Source organism: Polyodon spathula, chromosome 5 (genome assembly GCF_017654505.1).
Source record: "Polyodon spathula isolate WHYD16114869_AA chromosome 5, ASM1765450v1, whole genome shotgun sequence".
Taxonomy (NCBI): Eukaryota; Metazoa; Chordata; class Actinopteri; order Acipenseriformes; family Polyodontidae; genus Polyodon; species Polyodon spathula.
Window position 1 is genome coordinate 36450073 of NC_054538.1, and position 7582 is coordinate 36457654.

Sequence of the window (7582 nt, forward strand, 5' to 3'; positions counted from 1 at the left end):
CTGGTTTACTCTGTCGTGATTATAAAAGTACATACAATAAAGTTTGTTTTCTGCTTTTTCTTTCCTGGGAGAGATCAGCTGACTGTGCAGTGCATTCAAGTGTAAGAGCAGCACATTTAAAATTGTTAACTCAGTGAAGAAAGCACCTTTAGTATGTTCTATATCCCATTGTTTTACACTGTTTCAATATTTGAACTGAACAGCAACAGTGTTAACTGGGAAAGGTAGGTATTTATATAGTGACACAGCAAATATGTGAATTAGTACAGGTGTTTAAAAAGTGACACAGATACTGTGTTACTAAGAGCAGGCGATTACATAGTGACACAGCACCTGTGTCAATGAGACAAAAAAAATGGTATTGTTCACCCTACACCAGTAAAAAAATGGTTTGGTAATTTATTACATTAAATTGAATAGGAACAACTATTTTATATATATATTTTATTTCTTAGCAGACACTCTTACTCAGGGTGACTTACAGTTGCATACAAAATAAAATACATATCAAGAATTACAGCACAATTAAGAGCAAGATACAAAATACAATGACTCCAGTTCAAGGGTCGGATTGGTGAGAGAGCATGGTAGATTCCAAAGGAATGGAGATAGAGAAATCAGAAGAGGGGGAAGAAAAGGAGGTCAGATTTAGAGAGGTTGAGTTGAGGTGATGCGAGTGCATCCAGGAGGAGACAGCAGACAGAGAGGTAGAGATATGGGAGGGGAAGATCTGAGCATCACCAGCATAGAAATGATATGAGAAACCATAGGATGCGATGAGGGGGCCTAGGGAGTGGGTGAAGAGAGAGAACAGGAGAAGACCCAAGACTGATCCTTGGGGGACTACTGTTGAGAGAGGCGGTTTATCTTGTAACCATTCCGCTAGAAGGAGAACCTTGAGTGAGCAGTTGTGGTCATTCACTCGTCGTGACCTCTAAGAGGACAGGAGAGGAAGGAATCTAGCAGAGTGGTTGGGGTTGGAGACCCCAATATTGAAATACCTATAACTTAGGATTAGTCACACCCCCCCCCGCCCCCCCCCGGGGGGCAGGGGATGATATTTAAAGGGTTGGGGGAGCTGCGGGGGAGCTGCGGCAGAGAAAGGACAGAATAACAGGGAGGTGAGAGATAGTCATAGCATGCCAGGTGAGACAGATAGGTATAGTAGTAGTGGGGGCAGGAGCAGTGGTGGGGGGTACAGACCTGTCTAGCAGTTGGTATCTTCCAGAGCAGAATTTCTCCAACAGCCTTTCCTCGTGGACTCCAACAGCTGGACTCCCAGCTCTTTGGTAGAAAGGCTGTTCAATTGGCTGCTGCTTCGTGCTGGTGCAAATAGGCTAGCTGTCTGTCAAACTAACTAGCTAGATGGATAAAAGATGTGTGTAAACCAATCAAATTGCAAATCAGCCTCTATTCAATTTAACCACTCTCACCTGATACTAATCACAAACAGTAAATCACCTTAAAACAACATCATCTTTATAATGTTACTTAAATACAGCTAATGTTAATTACTTGAAGTAGGATCACTTACCTATTTGCCTCTGACTGGTTACCTGTAGACTGACCACTAGTAGACTCACTCAGCTTAAGTAGGCTCCACCCTCACTTTGTGAAGGGTGAACTGGTTAACAGCTGCTAAACTGCGCTAAAGACACCTCTTAAGCAATACAATAGTTTCAACGCACTTCAATGCAATCATACAACTACAAAAAGCTCTGTGTGTGTGTGTGTGTCTGTGTGTGTGTGCGTATGTGTGTATATATATATATATATATATATATATATATATATATATATATATATATATATATATATATATATATATATAGCAGAAACATGTATTTGTGTGTTCACTTTTATTATTGTTATTATTGTTTAATTATCATTTATTAGTTAATTATCACTTGCACCTGGCTACCATTGTAAATTAGAGCCAGGTGCAGGGTATTTATAGCGGCTGCTGCTGTGTGAAGGAGCCTGATTGAAAGTGTGTTCAATTGTAACAAAAAGGAAGGTAACTGTGTGTGTACCTTTTTGTGTTATTTGTGAAAAACTGTGTGTTTTTGTTTAGTTTTAACAGGTAAACAGCTTAGCTGTCCTGTTTTGTAGTCAGGGTGTTTCTGTGTTTAGTCAGTGCTCAAAAACGGAGTAAGGTTTTCGTTTTTGTTTGTTAAACAAAATAGCACTTAAGCGCGTAAAAGTTCCTAGTTCTGTGTCTGTCTGATTGGAAAGGGGAAAAAGAACTGCAGAGACTCGAGCCCCGGTTTTATACTATATATATATATATATATATATATAATATATATATATATATATATATACGTGCGATATTGTTGGCTATATTTTAGTTCTATAATGTTTGTATATAAACATGATTTCTCTTCACAATGCAATATTATTTAATAACTGTATTTTTTTAATTGTATTTATTCATACATTTCAAGTTTTTAATTTTTTACATATGACTTAGCAAGGTACTTCAATGTACAATGTACTTCCATACAATAGCTGACAGTCCTGTAAATAGGGCTGTGTTTTGAACATTTTGTAATACAGACCGTGGCTCATACAAAATTTTAATGTTCCCAACTGTAAAAGATATTTTAAATCTTTTTTTTTTTTTAAATAGTCATGAAATTTCACAACTAACATCCCAATATTTTTTTTTATACCTGAAACTCTACATACCTGAAATTGGCCATTCAAATAAATATTATTTATTATGCAGTTTGTTATGATTTATTTATTTATTTATTTATTTTGGGAGGGGCAGCTTATGTATGAAAAAAATTCCACAATAAAATACATTATATTATTGGAAACAGCTACTCAAGGCCTTTCTGTGGATATATTGGGTTTTAACTTCTGATTTAAGGTTGCCAAACACAAAGTGGTCACATTCATGCCCTCCTCATATTTAGGCTGCAAAGAGTTAACCAGGAAAGAACCCTTGCTATATACATTTCCTTTTCAAAGCGGTCTTGGCAAGAAGAGGCAGCAGGTACAACAGCAACATTATAAAACTAACAAGAAGAAATACAAATCATCCATGACAGGACAATTACAATAAACAGCAATCATTTGTTCTAAATTGCAGAATATTATTTGCAGAAATCAAAACCCTGATCTGATTTAAAAAAAAAAAAAAAAAAAAAAAAAAAAAAAAAATAAAAAAAAAAAAAAAAAAAAAAAAAAAAAAAAAACAACATATAAAGATTAGGCTATTGTAGGCAATGCGTTCCTCAAATGATGCTTGATCCACAAACACACGTTTGCTATGCCAAGGTTTGATACAATTCCAGTTTGAAGAGGTTTTGTATGGTGGAACAATATATGCAGAAGTAGAAGTTAACAAATGTTTATGGCTCTGAGAAATTAATTCAGGTGTGTTGTAATTCATATATGATTTGCTGCTAAAATCTCACCTATAAATGCTGATATTATTAGTAGTCGTAGTAGTCCTGCAGTATTTGCTTACTTCATTACTGCAGTATTTTTTTGTAAGGGATGGCTCTCCTTCAAATTATCTTCTTTTCACATTCTCTCTGTATGTCTTCCATACTTTTCATTAGCCAACTGTGATATTCAGCAAGTATACTGAAAAGTATCACTCATATCACGGCAGGTACCAAAGGCATCATTGCATCATTGAGAATAGCCACCTTCTGTGTAAATGGGGGTAAACCCCCAAGTTGCAGACACTCAACCTGCAATATTGTTGTGTCTAAATGATGAATTAAGAAAATGAAATGCGGCATCAGTGCCTGATCACGCATTTTCTGTGTGAATAGGGCAGAGCACTAAACCAGTCACTCAGTGCACCGCCTTTTGTGCTGTGCATCATTTGCTGAAGTGAAAATAAAAGCTCAATCTTGCTATTAATCGATTAGATTTTATTTTTTTTAAACGTCTGAAGGCAAGTAGTTTTGTCAGGAATATACGTCAAAAACTACCAAGCATATTGCTAATTTCAAGCTGTTTAGAATGTCAGGCATTTCCATTTGTGGACTATTAGAAGTATGCACTGCAACACAGTATCACTCTAGACAGTTATTAAGTGGTACAGGTTGATACATTTAACCTGTGACATTCTATCACTATCAGGACTGCCTATGTGTTAGAAGTATTAACTCTAATAAAGTTTCAGTCTAGGCATTAGGTAGCTCATAGGCGTTGATGTCATTCTATCACTACTGAAGTTAACCCTTTCTTGGCCAGTGTAAACGTTTCCAAGTGAGAAGGACTTTGCACTAGAATGTCTGTAATTTTTCACTAGATTTAATCATTAGTCTTTCACAATGTATTTCTGTCCATTGTATTTGCATGGTCCAACAGTTTTAAACATTATGTATAGCCTACAGTTTAAACTATCGGGAATAGATAAGGACTATTTTACAATACAATAAAATTAATGTTAAGTTGTTGAAGGACACTGGTCTCTTAAAACCTACAGTTGAAAAAGCTGATATAATAATAATAATAATACTACTACTACTACTACTACTACTAATAATAATAATAATAATAATAATAATAATAATAATAATAATAATAATAATAATAATAAATCTATTTTTATGAAAGGCGCTACATAGTGGACCACCATCACAAAGTGCTTTACAAGATATCCTTTATTGGATTTTTGTGTGACAGGTTAATAAAATATGTTTAACTCCATCATTATAAATGAGATGTCCTTTTTTGGAATAGGCCTACCCTGTTCCCCCTCAAAAATGTGTTTTAATAACACTTGCATTTTCATGTATACATTTCAGTGCAATATAGTTTCTTCTTTTTAAGAAAAAAACAAAGCTTTAAAACAAGTTTAAAACATTTGATTTATGTTTCTTCTTTTAAAAAAAAATAATCTGAGGAGAGTCAAAAAATATATTAACTTTGATTCATGTACTCAGGGTTATTCTTAAATGAATTCATGATCCAGTTCTGGTGTACATTTTTATGGTCAACTGAGAATGATCTAGAAACTTCACATGTAAGAACAGAGCATCCCAAAACACTGGGCTGGATTTGGAATGTCACCTGAAAACCAAAACGGACCAGAATTTGAGATGTTTTCTGAAAAGCACATATGTTTGCAATTAAAATAAATCACACAAATGATTATACACACAGTACATGCTATTTGAAAGAAAAAAGTACATCACCATAGAAAGCAAATTCTTACATTCGTGCATCACATGATCATTTATATAAAGTAATAGTCACCCATAGTTTGTTATATTAGTACAGCAAAATAGTAAATTCTATTTTAATTAAAAGGTTCTGGAAAGCAGATCTCTCTCTCTGATCACAAAATGTAAAACATGCCTCCAAGCTTTCCCCACTCATGTTGATGTCATATTCTTCTGACAGATAAGGACAAATCAGAGGCTGTGTCACCATATACACGCCTGTACTCATTGACACAGGCCCTGTGTCCGGATATAAACCACTGTACTTGTTGACACAGGCTCTGTGTCTGGATATAAACCCCAGTACTCACTGACACAGGCCCTGTGTCTGGATATAAACCCCTGTACTCACTGACACAGTCTCTGTGTCTGGATATAAACCCCTGTACTTGTTGACACAGGCCCTGTGTCCGGATATAAACACCTGTACTCATTGACACAGACTGTTTCAGGATATAAACACCAGTACTCATTGACACAGGCTCTGTGTCTGGATAGAAACGCCTGTACTCATTGACACAGAGTGTGTGTTAGCATATAAACGCCTGTATTTGTCGACACAACAGCTGTCTCACTTTATAAACACCTGTACTAATTGACATATTTTCTGTGTCACTATATAAATACCTACCTTTCCCAGTTGATACTGTTGCTGTTCAGTTAAAATATTGAAACAGTGTAAAACAATAGGATATAGAACATATTAAAGGTGCTTTCTTCACTGAGTTAACTATTTTAAATGCGTTGCTCTTATACTCATTATGGTACACTAGAATGCACTGCGCAGTCAGCTGATCTCTCCCAGGAAAGAAAAAGAAAGCAGAAAACGAACTTTATTGTATGTACATTTATAATCACAACAGAGTAAAACCAGAACTCACTGATGCTACAGATGTTATTTTTCTGAGTGTGTGTGTGCGTGTTTTTTTTTCTTCTTTTCCATAAATCCCTGATCCCCGGTTCTAACTTCCATGCACTTATACCAATAACATTAGGTAAATAAAAAATGGTATTAATGTCTGTATTGCATGACGTCCACTTAAGTGGACGTGTGTTTTTATAGTAATTGTGAAAAAAATCAAGCAAGTATCCAAACATAATTTATTTTTTTTGACCGGCTGTTCCCTCTTCCTGTAAATTTACACAAATCCCTGTGGAGCGTGTGTGTCTGAACTTGTCTGTGCCATTTTACTTTCTTTGCTGTTCATGTAAATGCGAGTATCTGCCAGCAGATGGCAGTCATTGTAAATTAGCTATGTGTCCAATGAAAAGGACACCATGCATTAATGCATTAGAGGTTTCAAAACGTTAGGTTACTTAAGAACATAAGAACATAAGAAAGTTTACAAACGAGAGGAGGCCATTCGGCCCATCTTGCTCGTTTGGTTGTTAGTAGCTTATTGATCCCAAAATCTCATCAAGCAGCTTCTTGAAGGATCTCAGGGTGTCAGCTTCAACAACATTTCTGGGGAGTTGATTCCAGACCCTCACAATTCTCTGTGTAAAAAAGTGTCTCCTATTTTCTGTTCTGAATGCCCCTTTTTCTAAACTCCATTTGTGACCCCTGGTCCTTGTTTCTTTTTTCAGGCTGAAAAAGTCCCTTGCGTCGACACTGTCAATACCTTTTAGAATTTTGAATGCTTGAATTAGGTCGCCACGTAGTCTTCTTTGTTCAAGACTGAACAGATTCAATTCTTTTAGCCTGTCTGCAAATGACATGCCTTTTAAGCCCGGAATAATTCTGGTCGCTCTTCTTTGCACTCTTTCTAGAGCAGCAATATCTTTTTTATAGCGAGGTGACCAGAACTGCACACAATATTCAAGATGAGGTCTTACTACTGCATTGTATAGTTTTAACATTACTTCCCTTGATTAAATTCAACACTTTTCACAATGTATCCGAGCATCTTGTTAGCCTTTTTTATAGCTTCCCCACATTGTCTAGATGAAGACATTTCTGAGTTAACAAAAACTCCTAGGTCTTTTTCATAGATTCCTTCTCCAATTTCAGTATCTCCCATATGATATTTATAATGTACATTTTTATTTCCTGCGTGCAGTACCTTACACTTTTCTCTATTAAATGTCATTTGCCATGTGTCTGCCCAGTTCTGAATCTTGTCTAGATCATTTTGAATGACCTTGGCTGCTGCAACAGTGTTTGCCACTCCTCCTACTTTTGTGTCGTCTGCAAATTTAACAAGTTTGCTTACTATACCAGAATCTAAATCATTAATGTAGATTAGGAATAGCAGAGGACCTAATACTGATCCCTGTGGTACACCGCTGGTTACCACACTCCATTCTGAGGTTTTTCCTCTAATCAGTACTTTCTGTTTTCTACATGTTAACCACTCCCTAATGCATGTACATGTGTTTCCTTGAAT